Source organism: Mesoplodon bidens (genome assembly GCF_964165515.1).
Source record: "Mesoplodon bidens genome assembly, chromosome: 5".
NCBI classification, from domain to species: Eukaryota; Metazoa; Chordata; class Mammalia; order Artiodactyla; family Ziphiidae; genus Mesoplodon; species Mesoplodon bidens.
In genome coordinates, this window is record NC_138161.1 from 75,589,585 (window position 1) to 75,612,700 (window position 23,116).

At 39.9% G+C, this 23,116-nt stretch overlaps 1 protein-coding gene across 1 annotated transcript in view; it reads right to left on the reverse strand.

Annotated features, from left to right (window-relative positions):
• The window catches only part of VEPH1 (ventricular zone expressed PH domain containing 1), a 281,487-nt gene that overhangs the window by 35,871 nt on the left and 222,500 nt on the right, over window positions 1–23,116 (reverse strand). The gene's annotated exons all lie outside the window — the stretch shown is intronic.

Genomic DNA, 23,116 nt, shown 5'->3' on the forward strand with positions numbered 1-23,116 from the left:
AGCGCAGAGAGTACCATACAGGATAAATCCAAGGAGAAACATGCCAAGACACATATTAATCAAACTATCAAAAATTAAATACAAAGAAAAAATATTAAAAGCAGCAAGGGAAAAGCAACAAATAACATACAAGGGAATCCCCATAAGGTTAACAGCTGATCTTTCAGCAGAAACTCTGCAAGCCAGAAGGGAGTGGCAGGACATATTTAAAGTAATGAAAGGGAAAAACCTACAACCAAGATTACTCTAGCCAGCAAGGATCTCATTCAGATTCTATGTAGAAATTTAAAACATTACAGACAAGCAAAAGCTAAGAAAATTCAGCACCACCAAGCCAGTTTTACAACAGATGCTAAAGGAACTTCTCTAGGCAGGAAACACAAGAGAAGGAAAAGATCTACAATAACAAACCCATAACAATTATGAAAATGGTAATAGGAACATACATATCGATAATTACCTTAAATGTAAATGGATTAAATGCTCCAACCAGAAGACATAGACTGGCTAAATGGATATAAAAACAAGACTCACACATATGCTGTCTACAAGAGACTCACTTCACACCTAGGGACACATACAGACTGAAAGTAAGGGGATGGAAAAAGATATTCCAAGAAAATGGAAATCAAAAGAAAGCTGGAGTAGAAATTCTCATATCAGACAAAATAGCCTTTAAAATAAAGACTATTACAAGAGACAAAGAAGGACACTACATTATGATCAAGGTATTGATCCAAGAAGAAGATACAATTATAAATATTTATGCATCCAACATAGGAGTACATCAATACATAAGGCAAATGCTAACAGCTATACAAGGGGAAATCAACAGTAACACAGTCATAGTAGGGGAATTTAACACCCCACTTTCACCAATGGACAGATTATCCAAGATGAAAATAAATAAGGAAACACAGCTTTAAATGATACATTAAACAAGATGGACTTAATTGATATTTATAGGACATTCCATCCAAAAACAACAGAATACACTTCCTTCTCAAGTGAGCATGGAATATTCTCCAGGATAGATCATATCTTGGGTCACAAATCAAGCCTTGGCAAATTTAAGAAAATTGAAATCGTATCAAGTATCATTTCTGACCACAGCACTATGAGACTAGGTATCAATTACAGAAAAACAGTAAAAAATACAAACACATGGAGGCTAAACAATATACTACTTCATAACTAAGGGATCACTGAAGAAATCAAAGAGGAAATAAAAAAATACCTAGAAACAAATGACAGTGAAAACACGATGACTCAGCACCTATGGGATGCAGCAAAAGCAGTTCTAAGAGGGAAGTTCATGGCAATACAATCCTAAATCAAGAAACAAGAAACATCTCAAATAAACAACCTAACCTTACACCTAAAGCAATTAGAGAAAGAAGAACAAAAAAATCCCCAAAGTTAGTAGAAGGAAAGAAATCTTAAAGATCTGATCAGAAATAAATGAAAAAGAAATGAAGGAAACAACAGTAAAGATCAATAAAACTAAAAGCTGGTTCTTTGAGAAGATCAACAAAATTGATAAACCATTAGCCTCATCAAGAAAAAAAGGGAGATGACTCAAATAAATAGAATTAGAAATGAAAAAGGAGAAGTAACAACTGACACTGCAGAAATACAAAGGATCATGAGAGATTACTAAAAGAAACTCTATGCCAATAAAATGGAAAACTTGGAAGAAATGGACAAATTCTTAGAAAAGCACAAACTTCAAGACTGAACCAGGAAGAAATAGAAAGTATAAACAGCCCAATCACAAGCACTGAAATTGAGACTGTGCAACAAACAGAAGTCCAGGACCAGATGGCTTCACAGGCGAATTCTATCAAACATTTAGAGAAGAGCTAACACCTATCCTTCTCAAACTCTTCCAAAATACAGCAGAGGGAGGAACACTCTCAAACTCATTCTACGAGGCCACCATCACCGTGATACCAAAACCAGAAAAAGATGTCACAAAGAAAGAAAACTACAGGCCAATATCACTGATGAACATAGATGCAAAAATCCTCAACAAAATACTAGCAAACAGAATCCAACAGCACATTAAAAGGGTCAAACACCATGATAAAGTGGGATTTATCCCAGGAATGCAAGCCTTCTTCAATATACACAAATCAATCAATGTGATGCATTATATTAACAAATTGAAGGAGAAAAATAATATGATCATCTCAATAGATGCAGAGAAAGCTTTCGACAAAGTTCAACACTCATTTATGATAAAAACCCTGCAGAAAGTAGGCATAGAGGGAACTTACCTCAACATAATAAAGGCCATATATGACAAACCCACAGACAACATTGTTCTCAATGGTGACAAACTGAAAGCATTTCCTCTAAGATCAGGAACAAGACAAGGATGTCCACTTTCACCACTATTATTCAACATAGTCTTGGAAGTTTTAGCCACAGCAATCAGAGAAGAAAAAGAAATAAATGGAATACAAATCGGAAAAGAAGAAGAAAAGCTGTCACTGTTTGCAGATGACATGATACTATACATAGAGAATCCTAAAGATGCCACCAGAAAATGACTAGAGCTAATCAATGAATTTGGTAAAGTTGCAGGATACAAAATTAATGCACAGAAGTCTCCTGCATTCCTATACACTAATGATGAAAAATCTGAAAGAGAAATTAAGGAAACACTCCCATTTACCACTGCAACAAAAAGAATAAAATACCTAGGAATAAACCTACCTAAGGAGACAAAAGATCTGTATGCAGAAAACTATAAGACAATGATGAAAGAAATCAAAGATGATACAAACAGATGGAGAGATATACCATGTTCTTGGATTGGAAGAATCAACATTGTGAAAATGACTCTACTACCCAAAGCAATCTACAGGTTCAATGCATGGCCTTCCCTGGTGGCGCAGTGTTTGAGAGTCTGCCTACCGATGCAGGGGACACGGGTTCGTGCCCCGGTCCGGGAAGATCCCACATGCCGCGGAGCGGCTAGGCCCGTGAGCCATAGCCGCTGAACCTGCACGTCCAGAGCCTGTGCTCTGCAACGGGAGAGGCCACAACAGTGAGAGGCCTGTGTACTGCAAAAAAAAAAAACAATTGATAACGATTTTGGAGAATAATTTGGAAATATTTAGCAAAGATAAAATCCAACCTAGCAATTATTCTCTTGGATATATCGTCTAGCAGCAGTTCTTAAAATTTCTGGCCCCAGGACCTTTTTTCTTTAAAAAACATTTATTTATTTATTTTTAAAAAATATTTATTTATTTATTTACTGGCTGTGTTGGGTGTCAGGTCTTAGTGGCCCTTCGTTGTGGTGCGTGGGCTTCTCCCTTGCTGTGGCTCACGGGCTCTAGAGTATCTGGACTCCATAGTTGCGGCACTCAGACTCTCTAGTTGTGGTGTGCAGGCTTAGTTGCCCCACGGCATGTAGGATCTTAGTTCCCTGACCAGCGATCTAACTGGCTTCCCCTGCATTGCAAGATGGATTCTTAATCACTGGACCACCAGGGAAGTCCCCCCAGGAACTTTTTAAACCTTGAAAAATCATTGAGGATACCAAAGACCTTTTGTTTATGTGAGTGATGTCTATCAGTATTTACTGTATTAGAAAATAAAGTTGAGAAATTTAAAAATACATTTATTAAGTCATTTAAAAAGTAACAAGCCCATTACATGTTAACGTGAATAACATTTTTACAAAATAATTATATTTTCCAAAACAAAAATTTTAGTGATAAGAGTGGTATTATTTTACATTTCTGCAAATATCTTTAGGTCTAGCTTAATAGAAGACAGCTGGTGTTTGTTTTTATATTCAGTCTATAGTAGTATATTGTTTTGATTGAAGTATATGAAGAAAATAGACTCAGAAAGAGATGGAATCAGAAAATGGAGGAGTATTATAGTAGCCTTTTCAGATAACTGTGGCTCTTCTTGATACTATATTCCAAACTTAACAAGTGGTAGTTTTATAAGGGTCAGTTGAAATTAGGAATTTGAAACATTATCAATGAACTTTTTATAATCTAATAAAATGTATGATATATCTTGTACTTTGGAAGGATTTTTTTACCCATAGGTCATTTTGTAATATTTTGTATTGGTCATTTAGAAAATATTGGTTTACCGAGTTATACAGATTTTGTAAATGTTCATGTATTTAATTCCATTATACAACATAAAAAAATCACCATTCATTTCATCAGAGAAATCTTGAAATACTGAGAAGCTGTTAAGGTTACAACTGGATTCAAGTTTCAAAAATTCAAATTTTTGCTTGAAAACTCATGTCATTAATTTTGATACAATGTCTGTCCAATACCTAAGACTGAAATAATCATGGTTTGTCTGCCAGTTGTTCTTTCAAATAAAAAATATTCCACGAAAAAAAATTATGGTTAATTTTGCAACTCAATTGTACAAGTGCTTTTCCTTGAGACACTATTGCACTCGGACACACAACAGAAGTACTTTGTGCTTACTTGTTACATACAGAACACTAAATAGATGAGGATGTAAGAGATGACATTTAATAAACTAATATTCTTAAGTGGTTTTTTTTAAACCCCTAGTGTACAGTAGTAAAGAATACAATGACTGCTAGTGGTACCACTGCCTTGGTTTGTGTAAGGCGCCAGTCATGTTGCCTACCATTGCTTTTACACCAGCAAATCTCAACACAATGGAAAAGGTAAATATATCTCTGTGTTATTATGAAAACGGTTTTGACCTCATGAATTGCCTGAAAGGGTCTTGGGCCCATCAGGGGTCTATGGACCATACTTTGAGAATCATCAGCCAAATAAATATTTGACTTTGCACACAAAAACTCAATATGTTCATATTTTTTGCCATTGCAAAGACCAGAAACAACCATCACCCAGAAGGATAAAAAAGTGAAACAATATGCAAGAGAATAATATATAGCACTGAAAATAGACTAGAGATAAATATATCAAGATAGGTAAGTCTCACAAACGTGAGACTTAAAAATAGAGAAAGACTCATACAGTATCACACCATTTATGTAAAGTTTAAATATATAGAGTATAAAACAATGCTATGGTTATATATATATGTAGTAAACGTGTAGAAATGCATTGGAATGGTAATTACCAAATTCAGGACAGTAGTTACCTGTGTAAGGTAGGGAATGAATTACATTTGGGGAGGAGATACATAGAGAGTTTCAAATCCATTTGCAATGCTTTCGTCATAAGTAGTGGTTGTAAGAGGTTCATTTTATTATTCTTTATAGGTCTTACTATTTTGAATAATTTCATAATAAATAATAGCCTAGCTACAATCACATCCTTTCAAATACTTGCTATGGAGTTAAGCAGTCGTATAGGTGAAACATTACTATTGAAACTGCGGCATGCAGATATATAGGCATAGCTCAGAGATATTGCGTGTTTGATTCCAGACCACCACAACAAAACGAATATTGCAATAAAGTGAGTCTCAAGAAATTTTTGGTTTCCCAACGCATGTAAAAAGTTATATTTACACTATACTGTAGTCTATTGAGTGTGCAATAGCATTAAGTCTAAAAAAACAATGTACATACCTTAACTAAGGAATACTTTATTGCTAAAAAGTGCTAACCATCATCTGAGCCTTCAGCAAGTTGTAATCTTTTTGCTGGTGGAGGGTCTTGCCTTGATGTTGATGCTGCTGACTGATCAGGGTGGTGGCTGCTGAAGGGTGGGTGGCTGTGACGATTCCTTGAAATAAGACAACGATGTTTGATGCATCAGTTGATTCTTCCTTCCATGAACCACTTCTCTGTAGCCTGCAATGCTGTTCGATAGCATTTTACCCACAGTAGAACTTTCAGAATTGGGAGTCAGTCCTCTCACACCCTTCCACTGCTTTATCAACTACGTTTATGTAATGTTTTAAAACTTTTGTTGTTATCTCAACAATCTTCATAGCATCTTTACCAGGAGTAGATTCCATCTCAAGAAACCACGTTCTTTGCTCATCCATATGAAGAAACGCCTCATCCATTAAAGTTTTATCATGAGATTGCAGCAATTCAGTCACATCTTCAGGTCTCACTTCCAATTTTAGTTCTCTTGCTCTTTCCACCACATCTGCAGTTACTTCCTCCCCTGATGGCTTGAACCCCTCAAAGTCATCCATGAGGGTTGGAATCAACTTCTTCCAAACTCCTATTAATACCGTTATTTTGACCTCTTCCCATGAATCATGAATGTTCTTAATGGCATGTAGAATGATTAATCTTTTCCAGAAGGTTTTCAATTAGCTTTGCTCAGATCCATCAGAGGAATCACTATCTATGGCAGCTATAGCACTATAAAATGTATTTTTTAACTGTTGTCTATTTTTTTTTTTTTTTTTTTTTTTGTGGTACGCGGACCTCTCACTGTTGTGGCCTCTCCCGTTGCAGAGCACAGGCCGTTGCGGAGCACAGGCTCCGGACGCACAGGCTCAGCGGCCATGGCTCACGGGCCCAGCCGCTCCGCGGCATGTGGGATCTTCCCGGACCAGGGCACGAACCCGTGTCCCCCGCATCGGCAGGCGGACTCTCAACAACTGCGCCACCAGGGAAGCCCACTGTTAAGTCTTGAAAGCCAAAATTATTCTTTGATTCATGGGCTGCAGAATGGATGCTGTGTTCGCAAGCATGAATAAATCTCATTGTACATCTCCATCAGAGCTCATGGGTGACCAGGTGCATTATCAGTGAGCAGTAATATTTTGACAGGGTTTTTTTTTTCTGAGCAGTAAGTCTCAACAGTGGGCTTAAAATATTCAGTAAATCATGTTGTTAACAGATGTGCTGTCATCTAGGTTTTATTTTTCCATTTATAGAGCAGAGGCAGAGTAGATTTAGCATAATTCTTAAGGGCCCTAGGATTTTCAGAATGGTAAATGAGCACTGGCTTCAACTTAAAATCACCAGCTGCATTAGCCCCTAAGAAGAAAGTTAGCCTGTCCTTTGAAGCTTTGAAGCCAGGCGTTGATTTCTCCTCTCAAGCTATGAAAGTCCTAGATGGTATCTCTTTCCTACATAAGGCTGTTTTGTTCACACTGAAGATCTGTTGTTTAGTGTAGCCACCTCCGTTCAGCACTTGCTGCTTCACCCTGCACTTTTATGTTGTGGAGATGGCTTCTTTCCTTAAACCTCATTAACTAACCTCTGTTAGATTTCTTCTGCAGCTTCTTGATCTCTCTCAGCCTTCACAGAATTGAAGAGAATTAGGGCCTTGCTCTGGGTTAGGTTTGGCTTAAGGGAATGTTGTGGTTGGTGTGATCTTCTGTCCAGACCATTACTACTTTCTCCATATCAGCAATGAGGCTGTTTTTCTTTCTTATCATTCATGTGTTCACTGGAGTAGCACTTTTAATTTCCTTCAAGAACTTTTCCTTTGCATTCACAAAGGTTGACATGCCTTCCTCACTAAGCTTAGTCATTTTTAGTGTTTGATTTACAGCGAGAGATGTGTGACTCTTTCACTTGAACACTTAGAGGCCATTGTAGGGTTACACTTGGCTGAATTTCAATACTATTATGTCTCAGGGAATAGGGAGGCCCAAGGAGAGGGAGAGAGATGGGGAAAGGCTGGTCGGCAGAGCAGTCAGAACACAAAGAACATTTATCAATTAAGTTTGCATCTGATACGGGCATAGTTTGTGGTGCCCCCAAACAATTACAATAGTAACAAAGATCACTGATCACAGATGACCATTACAAATATAATAATGAAAAAGTTTGAAATACTGCAAGAATTACCAAAATGGGACAAAGTCAGGAAGCAAGCAAATGTTGCTGAAAAAATGACTTGTTTGATGCAGGGTTGCCACAGACCTTCAATTTATAAAGAAATGCAGTATTTGCGAAGCACAATAAGCTGAAGTGCAATAAAACAGGTACACCTGTAAAGTGTACAAACTTCACAGTAATGGTAACACCAAAAAGATATTCAGCTATATGGGGCTGCTTGTTTTCCTTAGAGGTAAGGACGACTCAAGCTCACTATTTAAATAGATTACCTTCAAGTCATTCATTCTCATTTACAGAAAGCATCTCTCCATCTCTCCTTGCAGGTATAAACCAAAAGTGTCTGCTCCCACAGCAATCCACTCAGTTTAGTCGCTTCATGTTTTCAGCATTCTCAGCAGCCAGGGCTCTGTGGCATCTGCTGTTTTAATTCCATCTTCAGGGGGCTCCTTGCCCTCTTGAACTTTGTAATTGAAGTGGAAGTACTTTGCTCTGCTACCATCACTGTAACCTCAGCAGCCTTTGAACTTTCACCTTACTCAACACCGCCACCCCAAGCCTGTCCTTTACAGGGATTTGAAATGTAAAACAAACTGCCTGGGCTTAGTTAGTGGTAACAGACACCAAAATAATCGTAATTTCCATAATGGCTTTTTCATTTTGGGGGACAACCTCAAGAGCAGAGCAACTGGTGAGGCCTTATCCCAAGTTAAATTAGTCTCTTGATGTATTTAGCGACATTCCTTTTTTTTTTTTTTTTGCGGTACGCGGGCCTCTCACCGCTGTGGCCTCTCCCGTTGTGGAGCACAGGCTCCGGACACGCAGGCTCAGCGGCCATGGCTCACGGGCCCAGCCGCTCCGCGGCATGTGGGATCTTCCCGGACCGGGGCACGAACCCGTGTCCCCTGCATCGGCAGGCGTACTCTCAACCACTGCGCCACCAGGGAAGCCTGCGACGTTCCTTTTTAATGTATAATTCGTTTTCTTGTTTTTTTCCTGTTGATTGTGGTCTCCAGGATGAATGCAGTTTTAATGCCTTCATCCAAATCAGGGGATAATTTCCCTAGGAGGGCCTTAACCGCTTCAGAGATTTTCTGTCCAGGTGGGATATGCTTCCACTCATCCTAAAAAAGTGTCGACACAAACACTAGCAGGTTATCTGAAACTTCTTGCCGTCCAAGGCATGTGAGTAAAGTCTATTTTTCAGTCCTTGGTGGGACAGGTTCCTTTGTGTTGAGTCCCCATCTGGGGAGGCCTGACAGCAGCCTTTGGGTTATTTTTCAAGACCTTGGGGGAAAGAGCTCTGTCTCCTTTTCTGGTGTTTTCATGAGCGCCATCTGTAGGCTTAAAGCATGTTCTGGTGGGACTCTGATGTCAAGCTATTCTGGTGAAGAATTTCAGGGTGAGGTCTATCAGGAAGTTAATCAGCTCATTCCCCACTGTCAATTTTACCCAGGGAGATCCTTTTGTGGAGAATTAGGCACACAAGTCCAAGGGAGCCCCTGGGCCTTTCAGAGGGTTCCTCTCTTTCTACCATGAGAGGCTCTCGTCTTTTATTGCTCTTCTGTTTTAGCCTAGGCAATCTGTTTTCCAGTGTTCCTCCTCCTCACCGTAAGCACATTGTTCCTTCCCCAGTGGGGGCTTACCTCTCTTCCAGTTACTCGCCTCTGAGAATCCAATGCCGCTGCCAAAAATGTGGCATTTCATTTTGCATCTTCTTTCTTCTGTTGTTGTTCCCTGTTCAACACTTTAAAAGCAACATCTACCAGTTGAGAAGGGTTCATTCCAAATGTCCCATTTAATTTTTGCAACTTTCTCTTGATACCTGAGGCACTTTGCCCCAAAAGATCAAATTTACCACTCTAATATTTTCAGGGGCCTCGGGATCTGCATTAGTATGATGTCTGCAGGCCTGATAACTCCTTTCCAAAATTCAGAGAGGTCTTTGTTTGTTTTGCTGAATTTCTTGAATTTTGTTCAAAATCTTTTGCTTTGGTTTTCCTTTTCAAAGCTCTGTCAAGATGCACTAATAAGTAGTGCTCTAATAAGGGCCTTCTTCCCTTACGGGGGTCCCAGTTTGGTTCAGCTGTGAGTGCTACCAAGTGGGCTTCAGGTGTAAAGGATCCTCCCTATAAGGAGGGTTGCGATCTTTCCAACTAAAGAAGTCTGAGAAACCTAGCCGGCTGGTCGTTTGCATTTAGGCCCCCTACAAGATAATGGCACGAAATTGCCCTGTCCTGAAACCAAACTGGGTGCCCTGTCGGGTCTTGGATGGCAATACTAGACCAAGTCCCTGTGCCGCAGAAACTAACACAGGATTTTCTAATTGATCCCTATAAGGAGGGGAAGCCCTGAGCCTCAGTGTCAGGAATTGGGGCTGCATAAGAATGGAAGGTGGTGGAAGGGGTGGATATATTGGCATAATGGCCAGAGCCTCTGGAACAGCTAGCTCAGTCAGAGGAGTTGAGGTTTGAAGCAACATATCCTCACTCTCACTCCCTTCTTTTTCTTATGTTTCCTGATAATAGTACAAATGCTTGCACATAATGGATTTCACCATTCTTCCCTGCTTCTTCACAGAATAGCTATAGAGTTATTCAAAAGCCACTGTAAAACCATAGCTAGCAATTGATCATCTAACCATTAAAAGGATGCCTTTTTGCTTTGGCATCAACCAACTGGGATTACAATGCAATTGAACAGAATCTTGATTACCGCCATGACAAACAATGTAAGATAATTAGTAAAATTATGACTGGCTTCACTTACCTGCATATACCAGAATTTTAGAAGTTCCATATAATTTCTAGAATGTGTATATTAATAACATTTACTCATATGATACAATCTAAGAAGTTTTATCACCACTCATTTGTTAATGCCTCCCATGCAGTTCAATGCACCAAATAAGCCCAATTAGTTTAATATTCCTCTCTCTCAGATGGAGAGAAAACAAGTAATGTTAGGTGTTCCAGGAACCCTCCAGAAAGCCCCAAAGTTAGCCAGAGACCAAATGAACCTCACTTAGAACTTGATCTTTGGGAAGTTTGTCAAAAATATCAGAAAGTTTTAACCAGTGATATAAGATCTCAGTGGCAAATACAGATCACTTAAAGAAACTCACAATTACCAAAAGCAGTTCAATATTTTACGAAAACTTTGTCCTCTTAGAGAACCAAATTCATGTTTTTTACCATTTTACCTTTAAGATTTATTTTCTTAAGTTCAATCTTATTTTAGGTCTTAGTTTAGTTTCAAGTTATGAAAATCTAGAGACACTATTCTAGATAGATATTCCTAAAACATTAGTCCCATAGTTTACCCAAAACTCTTTACTTCATTTACCTCTATATTATTTAATTAAAAGCTCTTGTAGCAGGAATAATAAGGTCTTATTTGATTTCTAGTAAACCTAGGTATAATAAAAGTATTATACTTAAAGTTAGTGACTCTAAAGATGTATCTGTATCAAACCAACAACCTTACGCTAACTGTAACACCAGATATTAATTCAATAGTGAATAGTTCCTAGATCATGTGAACCTGAAGCTCATTCTGGCCAGTTTCTTTTATATTTGAGTATTTATATAAGAACTTAATTTCCTTTAAGCAAATTAAATAGAGTTCTTTTACAAATTAATTTTGACAATGCCACACATCTATAAACACATGTACAAACACACAAACACAGAGACCTCATAGTTCCCATTCCAAAATTTTAACCATGAATTGGGTACAACAATGTAAAACCCATCAGTTGCAAAAGAAGCTGGATTCAAATTGGATTTCTGGCAGATGGGATAAATCAAGGTCACCCGTCTAGATAGCTAAACCCTTTTAAACTAATATTTATGGAAAAGACACTTCTGTTTCTATTTATAGCTTTTGGCGATTTTCAAGTGGAACCTTTCTCTTCTTCCTCGGAATGCCCCACTCTTGGACAAGAACAGACAGGTTTTTTTCCTGTTCCTTTCCTCCATCTGACATCAGTAAAAGTTTTAAGTATCACAAAACTGATTTGGCTATAAATGGAGAAACAGTACCAAACAAAATGAAAAACCCAAAGAACAAACAGAAAATCCTAAATAAACCCTCAAGTTTGGTCTTGGCCTTTTACATATGCCAATGACACAGGAGACCATAAACGACGTAATTAACACAGCAAGGGTAGCAGTACATGGTGCACAGGGTGCCGAGATAACCCTGCCTAACCCTCCTGTGGAGATCCTAACAGGTATTGCAGCCATACATTGTTACAATAAAATATCATCTTCATCTCACCCATGGGGTCATAGCTGTAATCAGATCCCTTATCCAAAATGCACCTTAGAGGACTTTCTTTAGGGATAGTTGAAACATTCCCCATTTTTAAAGATAGAAATTCAAGATAAACAAAACACAAACGACACACACAAATGCTAGCATCCAAAGAAACAAACGAACTGGTTCACAAATCGGGTAAAAGACCAACAACTCTTTCCTCTCTCCAACAGGGTACCCCACTCAAAAACAAAACAAATTGGCTTATTCCGGAGAAAAAGCCCCACACAGAGAGGAAATAAAGTTTCCGGCTGTATACACTGGAGCAACTCACCCTACTGGATGGAGCCTATTGGCTCCCAAATGTCGATTCCTTGCTCTAACTGCCAAGTGCTGGGGCAGCCGGTGCTGTTTGGGGGAACTTTGAAGAGAAGACCCTCAGGACGAGTGGTCTGGCAGGTGCTACGTGTACCTCCAAAATTCCCCAACTGGGACCAGCTAGCCACGAGCAGCAAGGCTCCTGGAGGGCTCATCAAAATTTGTTACTGAGCCCTAGCTTGTACTGCTTGCCACACAACAGGCCAATAAACTGACAGATGAGTTGCTGGGGCAAGGAACAGCGACTTTATTCAGAAAGCCAGGAAACTGAGACGATGGTGGGCTCGTGTCCCCAAAGAGCCATTTTGCCTTTAGAATTCAGGCTTCTTCATGGAATTTAACTCTCAAATATGCCTTTCTAGAAACTGTTTTATCCTGTTGCATCTGACCATGCTCCATTACTCTGTTTTTATTTCAAAGACTAGATGTTGGATCTTTGTCAAAACTGGGGACTGTTAAATCTAAATTCATGTTTGGTACTGTTTCATTTATCATTTTCATTCATTGATAATACACAGTGATCATACATTTCTATAACACCAAGACAGAATAAAATAAATATAAGATGCATCTCTCATCCTTAATTATCCCCCCCACCCCCCTCAAAATAAAAAGAATTGGGGCTTCTTTTATACTAAAAGGGGAGGGAGTAAAGTCATACATTTCCTGGTTCCAGTCAGCTTCCAGAGGGTGTGTTAATTCTTCCTCCCTGCAGTCATTCACAGGTGGGCCTGGTTAGGATGTTTCCTGTGAGCTAAACAAAGGTATTTTAGCCTAATGCTCATTATCTGGGAGGCCGGGTTCCCAGAGATGGGCCATTATGTATAATTTAAGCTTATAGGCAACATCCCTTTAGTGATTAACTTGTAATAGAATACAAAATACAATATTATATAAATAAATAATAGAGAATCCTAATTCCACTTGGAGGATCATTGTGAAAGGATGCTTGAAAGTTGTGCAGTCTATCCGTTCCTCCACTCTAAAATGTATCCCTTAAAGAAGGTGTGGTACATATATACAATGGAATGCTACTCAGCCACAAAAAAAGAACGAAACAATGCCACTTGCATAAACATGGATGGACTTGGAGGGTATTATGCTAAGTGAAATAAGTCAGACAGAGGAAGACAAATACTGTATGATATCACTTGTATGTGGAATCTAAAATATGACACAAATGAACCTATCTATGAAACAGAAACAGACTCACAGACACAGAGAACAGACTTCTGGTTGCCAAGGGGGGAGGGAGATGGAGGAGGGCTGGATTGGGAGTTTGAGGTGGCAGGTGCAAACTATTCTATACAGAATGGATAAACAGCAAGGCCCCACTTTATAGCACAGGGAACTAAATTCAATATTCTGTGATAAACCATAACGGAAAAGAATATAAAAAAGAAGGTATACGTATGTACAACTGAATCACTTTGTTGTTCAGCAGAAATTAACACAACATTGTAAATCAACTATACTTCAATAAAGAAATACATCTCTGACTTAATTACATCTTACCACATGCTGTCTGTCTGGAGCACATAGTTTGAGCCCCTCACCCAAATTACTTTTTTTGTTTGTTTTTCTTTTTTTGTTTTTGCGGTACGTGGGCCTCTCACTGGTGTGGCCTCTCCCGTTGCGGAGCACAGGCTCCAGACGCGCAGGCTCAGCGGCCATGGCTCACAGGCCCAGCTGCTCCTCGGCATGTGGGATCTTCCTGGACCGGGGCATGAACCCGTGTCCCCTGAATCAGCAGGCGGACTCTCAACCACTGCGCCACCAGGGAAGCCCCCAAATTACTTTTATTTGTTCTATATACTAGTGTTGTGCTACTGGTTTTCACTGCAGAATATTATTTTGAAAAAATGGTAACAGTCTATTAACCAATAAGCTTTAAAAAAAATCTCGTTATTAATTTGATCTCCTGTAGACCCATTTTTGCCCTCCCCTCCCACCTCTACCTCCTCATTCAGACTTCAGGAGGTATCCATTGCCTCAGAAAAGGGATGTGAAAAGAAGTTGGAAGTAGTAGTGAATTGTCAGCCTTTGAATTTCAGAATAAACTTCTGAGACTCAGAGCAGAGATAATACTTTGAGAAAACAGGGTTTTAAGTCTCTCAAGTCAAGATTTTGAGGTTAAAAATTTCATGACCATGAAGAACCTTGGATATGAACCTTGTTGCATAAATAATACATTTGAGAATACTGTGGGGAAGGGGGACTAGGAAAAACCTGAATAAATGGCGACTTCTCCTAATTGGCTGAGTTTCCCCTGAACTGACTAAGATGACATTTTTTTCACCAGGTGAAATGGGATCCAGGGCTCAAGACACAAATTAAGTCTAATATAAAGTAATAAAGAAAATTACATTGTTCACATGTACGAAGCCATGAGGGTGTTTGTACCTTTACACATCTCGTGAAACATGCTCCTGTCCTGAGCAGGGAGATATAGAGGCTATTGTTGCTATAGGGTTCTCATGGGGAGACCCCACAGGAAAAAGGTCTTGGGTCTCAGTATCAGGAATATTTTCTTCCTCTGGGCAAATGGTTTATTTTTAGTCTGGGAAACTGTGACTCATGGATCTGATTGAATGTCTCTCCTAATTTTGGCTGCCTGGAAGTGTGGAGTCAGCTCTGAACCCTACCTGCCTTTTGCAGTGGGTAGAACCTCACAGCATGCATTTCATCTGCTTACGTCATCCTGGTGACTATTTTTTCTGCTCTATGCCTTTACTTACTCTCAATCTGGTTGGACTTTCTGGGAAGCAGACCTTGAGACAGAATTTAAGGTGCAGGATGTTTACTAAGGAGTAACCTTAGAATCAACACCTATGGGAAGGAGTGGAGAAGAATCAAGATTGGGGAGGGGGAGAAGCTGAGCTTTAACACAGCCCCAGTGATAGCCTCAGCTGACCCCATGGGGAGCTCTGGAGGTAGAATGGGCCCTCAGAGCTGTTCTAATTTGTGCTGGGGCACCAAGCTCTTCACTGGAGAAGGGCCTTGGTAATGCATCAGTCTGAATGTTTGTGTCCCCTAAAATTCATGTGTTGAAACCTAGTCTTTGAAGTGGTGGTGTTTGGAGGTGGGACCTAATTTGGGAGGTAATTAGGTGATGAGGGCATATCCTTCATGAATGGGATCAGTGCCCTTATAAAAGAGACCCCAGAGAGCTCCCTCACCCCTCCTGCCATGTGAGGACACAGCAAGAAGATGGCAGTCCGTGAACCAGAAGCAGGACCTCACCAGACACCAAAACTGCTGGCGCCTTGGTCTTGGTTTTCCCAGCCTCCAGAACTGTGAGAAATAAATGGCTGTCATTTATATGCTACCCAGTCTAGGGTAATTTGTTATAGCAGCCTGAACAGACTAGGACAATCAGTGTCCACCACACTTATTTTTAAAATCTACTATAAATTTTTTAAAAAATCATAAATTATTTTTGGAACAAGGGCACAAATAAAACAAGTAGTTAAAAATAAGTGACCCTGGGCTTCCCTGGTGGCGCAGTGGTTGAGAGTCCGCCTGCCGATGCAGGGGACACGGGTTCATGCCCCGGTCCGGGAAGTTCCCACATGCTGCGGAGCGGCTGGGCCCGTGAGCCATGGCCACTGAGCCTGTGTGTCCGGAGCCTGTGCTCTGCAACGGGAGAGGCCACAACAGTGAGAGGCCCGGGTACCGCAAAAAAAAAAAAAAAAAAAAAAAAGTGACCCTGGGGACTTCTCTGGCAGTCCAGTGGTTAAGGCTCCATGCTTCCAGAACCGCAGGGGGCACGGATTTGATACCTGGTTAGGTGACTCTGTCCTCATTCTTGCTTACTTATGTTATGTTGCCTCTTAACTTTGATCCTGAGTCTTTGCATGCACTGTTCCCTAAGACTAGAATGAGCTCTCTCTTCTTTGACTGTGAGAGTGTGAAAGAACAGGTCTATAGTAGCAGAAAATTGGACTCCTTCTCCAAGGCCTGGAATGTTATCACCTCTTCGGTGGAGGGTTTGTTACCCCCTCTGAAGAGTCAGCTGCCTCCTTCTCTCTCTCTGCCAAGCCCCCAACATCACACACTCATAATCCCTCCTCCACAGACAAGACTTGTCCTCAAATCTGACCCCTTTTGAGCGTTCTCTTTATAGAACAGTGCCACCGCCAATCCACTGGTGCCAGAATCCTGAGGGTGGGTTCCTATCTATCGCCAAGTCCTGTAATTTTTATTTCAAAAATATCTCTCTAGCCCTCCATTTCTATTTCCAGTGCCACTCCCTCCTTACAAGCTCTTATTATATCTCTTGCCTGTACTATCTTAGTACCCCCTTGTCTTTCTCTCAGTGTCTATTCTTGCTGTCCCAGCAACCCATTCTCCACACAGAAGCTGGAGGACTTATAAAACTGTTGACCTAATCATGTCACCCCGTTTTAAGCCTGTCAATAGCTCTCCCTCTGGGCCCGCAAGACTTGCCCATATCCCCTGTCTCACCACCCTCATCAGTTTTCCTCTCCTCCCTGTTGTTTTCTGGACACACTGGCTTGTTTTTGATTCCTCCAATGGGCTGTGACATTCTTCTCCCCACGGTCGGCTCTCATTGTGATCTGTCTTTCTGGTCTGCTTTTCCTTCACCTCTTCTGAGGACTAATAACTCCTGTTCATCCTTCAGATCTCAGGTCAGAAAACTCGTCCTCCAGGAAGCTGTCCTTAAATTCCTAACTAGGTCAGCCCTCTCATTTCATGATCTCTATCCATTGTGCTTTTGTGAAGTACTGGTCACATGGCAATTTCATAATTAAGAAAAGACTTTAACATCTTTCTCTTCTACTAGAATATAAATTCCACAAAAGTTGGGATATCTTGATGACCTCAGCGTTCCCAATGCCTAGCACAGGCCCTGCACATAAGAGGTGCTTTCTGTTTTGTTTTACATACTGGATAAATATGTACTTATTTACTGAGTTTCTTAAAGGCATGGACAATTTACTAGTCAATGTCCTGGCATAGTATCTGGCACATGTTGGATATGCAATACATGTTTGTTGGATGAATATCTTGAATCAACTACTTGAAGGGTTCTCTTGGGGAAGAGGAAGCAGACATTTCGTGTGGCTGCAGGAAAGAGAATTAAGACCAAAGGTTAGAAATTACCGAAAGGCAGAATTTTCCAAAAAACAATCCAAAGGATGAGTAACCTAATAGGAATCACATAATAGGATGCTTTTGGGTTTTGGGATTATGGGAAATTTTTGTTGTATTCTATTTTAATAGTCCTTTTTTGTTTTCTGCACTTTCTACAATAAATATTATTTTTATGATCAGAAAATATTAATTTAAAAAACATGTGGACTGGTGATAAAGTAATGGATTCTCTGTCCCTAGAAGTGTTTGAACAGCTGGGAATGACACCTGCCAATGATGGCAAGGAAGGGACTTCTCTATGGTTGGGGCAGAGGAGGTTGGACCCTACGTGCTCTAAGGGTCTTCTAAGTCCAACACCCCATGATACTGTTAACTGAATGATAAATGCTGAGCCCCCTTTCTTGGAAGAACTTGGCCTAGTTTACATGGCTGTCTTACATTCTGCCAGTGACTTCCTTACACTGGAAGCTCACAATGACAGTATTGGCTGCAGTGGAATTTGATTTGTATTCACCTGAGGCTGATATAACAGGAGGATTTCTGGACATTATAGTGATGTCAAGAACATGAATATATAGGTGAGGGATGTTTGTGTGGAAAAGCTTAAGATATCCCTCTATGAAATGTTTTAGTGAGTCCTGATTAAAATGTTCTCAAATCAGCACTTAAAGCACACATACCCTAAGTATTATACTTCATGGTTAATCTTTCAAGATAGACATTTCCAAACCATGGTTTTGGTTAAATTAAAAAGATGGGCCTTACTCTGATTTTTGTGTTTATGGGCTAGTTTGGGCAAACAGGATCATTGCTTTTCTCTCTTAACAGAAAAGACGTTTAGAACAATTCCTCCATATTACAATAGCTTTGAATTAAGAGGAATAGAATACTCCCAGAGGTTATCGGATGTGTACCAGTGAATCTCAGTTAAGAACAGTGCAACACACACAAAGTTCTTCTGATTACGTGAAATCCCGGCCTAATTAGATAGATAGAGAGAGCGAGGGGGAAATCTAAGACAATGACATAATAAGACTGATTTCTACAAACTACATGTCAACATTGTTTTGTTGTCACAACTCCTATGTAAAAGAATATGTGTACGTATATATGTATAAATGTGTACTATACTGACAAATGTGTATTATCCTGACATAAGTGGACTGGTAGTTGAAAAATAAAACAAGGCAAAAAAAGAATTCTAAAAGAATTCAAAAAGGAAAAATTAGAATTTACTATTATCTGTCTCCCCCCAAGTTTCCAGTGAGGTCTCATGGAGAGCTTGTTATTTCTATTAAAAAATAAGTTTGTCATTTGTTTGAGTACTTTCCACTTTTACTATTTGAGTATTTTATAACTCTTCTAGGTTCTCAGTACCAAAGTGAATTCTAATCATTTTATTGACTGAAAGACAAAGGAAGTGTATTTTCTTTCTATTCGACGAAAGCTGTAAAAAGGTTTGTTCAAAAAGGCATCAGGAATTATGTAAACAGAATGTGTCTGATGATCATCTTACAGAATAACGCACAAGAAAGTTCCAGGATTTCTGGCTCCCCTCCCCATACCCCCAGAAAGTTTTTCCTTTGAAGTAGACAAGTTCAATATGTGCTACGTTGGGGGGTGTAGAATGAGAAGAATGTCAATATGGAAACTGCTCTGCGAGGCTGGGTTTCTCATGGCAGCACCCAGGAGCTCAGGCCTCCAGTGGAGCTGGTGGCCTGTCCCGCCAAGAACAAGGCTGGAAGGACTTGTGTAACCTGGTAATAGAAGGACAGAGAGGAGGAGGTGGAAACCTGTCTCATCAAAGTGCACTGAATAGAAGTTTCCTTACCCAGGCAAGTACCTGGAAACGCCCAGCCTTGGGGCCTGTCCTGACCCGCTATAGTTCATACAGTGGATCCATTTTACCCACTCTGCTCTGCACCTCCCTCTGCTCCTCCCTGGGTCCCCAGCTTCCAACTTGCTCCAGGCCTTGCCTCCCTACTCTTGTCTCTGGCATGACTGACCTCTAGGACTCATCTGGATATGCCTCCTCCTTCTTGGTCTGGATTCCTCTTCAGACACCATCCCAATTTACCCCCATGCTCCCCAATCTGTGACAGTGGATAAAAGACACACCACATGCCCCTACCCTCAGCCCTGCCATCTTAGTCCATTCCCTATGTAGCTTCCCTGCCAGGGCAGGGGACTTAGATAAAGGAGAATACAGGAAGGGAGGCACAGAGGCACCAGAAACATGGCTTGTTGTGTGGACATTAGCTATTTTTATTTCCATCAAAACAGAGGGTGTGGTGGTTAATTTTATATGTCAACTTGACTGGCCTGAGGGATGCCCAGATAGCTGATAAAACTTATTTCTGGGTGTGTCTGTGAAGGTGTATCTGGAAGAGATTAGCACTTTGAAACAGTAGACTGAATAGATATCCACCCTCACCAATGTGGGTGGGTCTCATCCAATCTACGGGGACCTGAATAGAACAAGGAGAATCCTGACTAATACAGAGGGTAAGCACACACAGGAATGGCTGATCTCATACCTTTGAGAATGGGTGCATTTTAACCATTTTTAAGGATTTTAAAAGTTCTTATATTTGCCATATGATTTACTGTTCACAAAACTTTTACATACAGTTTTGAATACTGTGGAACCCTTAAATTAATACTTACGTTTGATCATTTATTTGCATTTTTTCTTCTATTATTTACCAGTTCTGAAATTGGGATGTGTCTTACAATCAGTGGTGTTTTGCAATCGTCATCCACCAGGAATGACTGTGACCAGGTATCACTTGAACTTGGCCCCGGCTCTTTGTGTTGTAACTTCAATTGAATTGTGTACATGGTTGACACTACATGTTTAGTATGTAAACTGCTGTTTAGTATGTCTTAACAAATTATAATATGATTTGACTTTGAAACAAAAATTTATCATGTACATAGAAAAGCACAGAAATAGAGGATTGGGATGAAATGTGACATTAGTGAACCAAAGAGCCATCATTGGAGTAATGACCACAGTTCCATATGGTCATGCAAAGCAACCACCAAGTGTTTTACCTAAGAAAGGAAGATATCAACATGTAATAAAGCCATGTTTCACTGTGTTGCTGAAATAGATATCGATCTATAGAATTACCTATCACATAACATGCAAAGTACCTAAAGTCAGAAAAAAATTGCTAAATCCCTCAGAACAGATAAAAGGCATTTTGGTAAAACACTACTCATTGGACTGTTATTAAGGTATTGCATCATAATTTCATTGGTAGGATTTCTTTTTTCCATAGTGATAGATAAAAAAATGGAGTGTTATTACCAAGCACCTATTAAGATAAAGGTTCTCTGCTGGAGGCTTTTACATGACATTTAATCCTCATAACAGTTGTACTCCATAGATAATATTATCCCCAACCCAGAGATGAGAGAGGAGTGATTTTCTCAGGTTGGTAACTCAGTTTGGGTAGAAGTAGGACTCGAATCCTCATGTGTCCATGCCCCAATCCTGTGCTGCTTTCTCCAGACTCCACTGCCTGGGGAGAACTCTCCCTGATTTTCCAACCCCTTTGTCCTTCAGAAGCATCCCTGGGGAGGAACCCCCCCACCCCCAAGGGGTCTATACCCTGGTGCTATTCTGGAACAAGACAACATCTTGGGTTTTTCATCTAAAAACTTAGTTAGCTTTTGGGAACTAGAAATCCTGACTGGGGCATCTGTGGTATTTACTTCTCTGCAGTGCACCCTGAATTTATCTCACATATTCTCTTGCCTCATCTCAGAATTGTTTCCTAAAATGGGGAATGTTTTTTCAACCAGGTAATCTATATTTATGTTTAAGAATAAGTCATAATAAATAAGCCCCAAAGTAGGCAAACTGAAGATGACCCAGTAAATGTCCCTCAACATCATCAGCCAAGGATTTTCTAGAAAACCTAGTGTTAGAAAAATATTGAATATTTATTTTTACCAAACTCCAGGTTCTCAAGAAGTAACCAGATGAGGGTCTCACACATAAACATTTATGTTTCCACAGCTATCTGGGAGGAAAATAGAGTCAAAATGAAGTAAAAATGAAAACCACTTGAATTTCTGTCTATGATTATAATTGTATTCATACCAACATATTTAAAGGTTTAAACATGTTTAGAAAAGTGGTTTCTTCATAGATCAGGATCAGCAACAGCAGCTCTCTTGGGAAAGGCCAATCTGTGGTAAGCCAGCTGGCCACAGGGGTAGAAGTGCCAGAAATATCAGTGGGAAGACAATGATTCTAAAATGCCTAGTGTGATTCTGAACTCAAGAAAATCTGCCTGCATTTGGAATTACTGCATCATGGAATGAAAACAGAAAGATCATTCTTTACATTTCATGTATTTACTTCTTTTTAGAACTGGTTCAAAGGCTCTGAGAGTTGTGCTTTAAACTAGAGACATCTAGTTAATTAAACCACAAAAATAATTCTTTTCCTCCAAATTGAGTTCGTAAGGCCATTCTCTTCTTTTTTTAAGACAAGCATTCAGTGAAAACAGAATCAGGACATAACCAGTGTTTTACTATAATCCCTCTTCTGTGAAAGGTTTGAGCACATTACTGGCATTTAAATTATTAATAATATAGTGTCACTTACTACTCTATTTCTATTTATCTGTTACCAATTTTTCCTAATTGATGAAACCATCTAGGGTTACTCACTGACTCTTAAGAATGAGCTGGCAGATTTAAAAACACTATTTAGAGAATTATTTATGACTATGCGTATTCTCACCATTTCCTGCCCAACTTCATAGAAGATGTCCCTCTAGTCCAAGGTGAATCACTTATCTAGATTCTGAATGTATACATTAAAATTAAATTTACCACCTGTCTCACCTCTCAAACTGTTGCTTTGGAATTTTCTATCTCAATGAATGCTATCATCATGCATCAAGCTTCCCCAAAGCACCCTGGAGTCATCAGAGACTCCTTCCTTCCCATTTTTAGACCCCAGCTCCATCCAATCCACTAGTGTCCTGTCCATTTTATTAATTCAATATTTTTCCTGCATTTCCATTTCCCTCTATCTCCTCTGCTACTACATTGGTCCTCACTACCTTCCAAGAACCTCTCAAATCACCTCCCTGCTACAATCCATTCTCTATACCATGATCAAAATTATTTCTCTAAATGCAAATCTTCTTAAAACCTTTCAATATGTTTCACCATCTTAAGGAAAAAATTCAAGATCCTTAGCATGGAACCAAGCCCTTCATGCTATGGCCCTGCAGGCCTTTACAGCATCATTCTGCACCATCTCCCAACAGGTCCTTTATGTTCCAATCCCAGGTGAGGACTTGCTGTTTTGCAACTAGACCATGTTCCCTCTTCCTCCTTCACCTCTGAAAGGTGGTTCCCTCTACTGGCCATTTGCTCCTTGTCTGCCCATGACACTCCTACTAGTTCTTTAAGACAAGCTCATTCTCTAACACCTCTGGGGAACAGTAAGGGAGCCCAAGCTGAGTTCAGAGTCACTTACAGTGGTGCCTTCTCCTATGTTTCCTCAGGACCCTGTGCATACTTCCATCAAGGCACTTGCCACACAGCATTTCAATTTTGGTTGTACATGTCCATCTCCTCCAC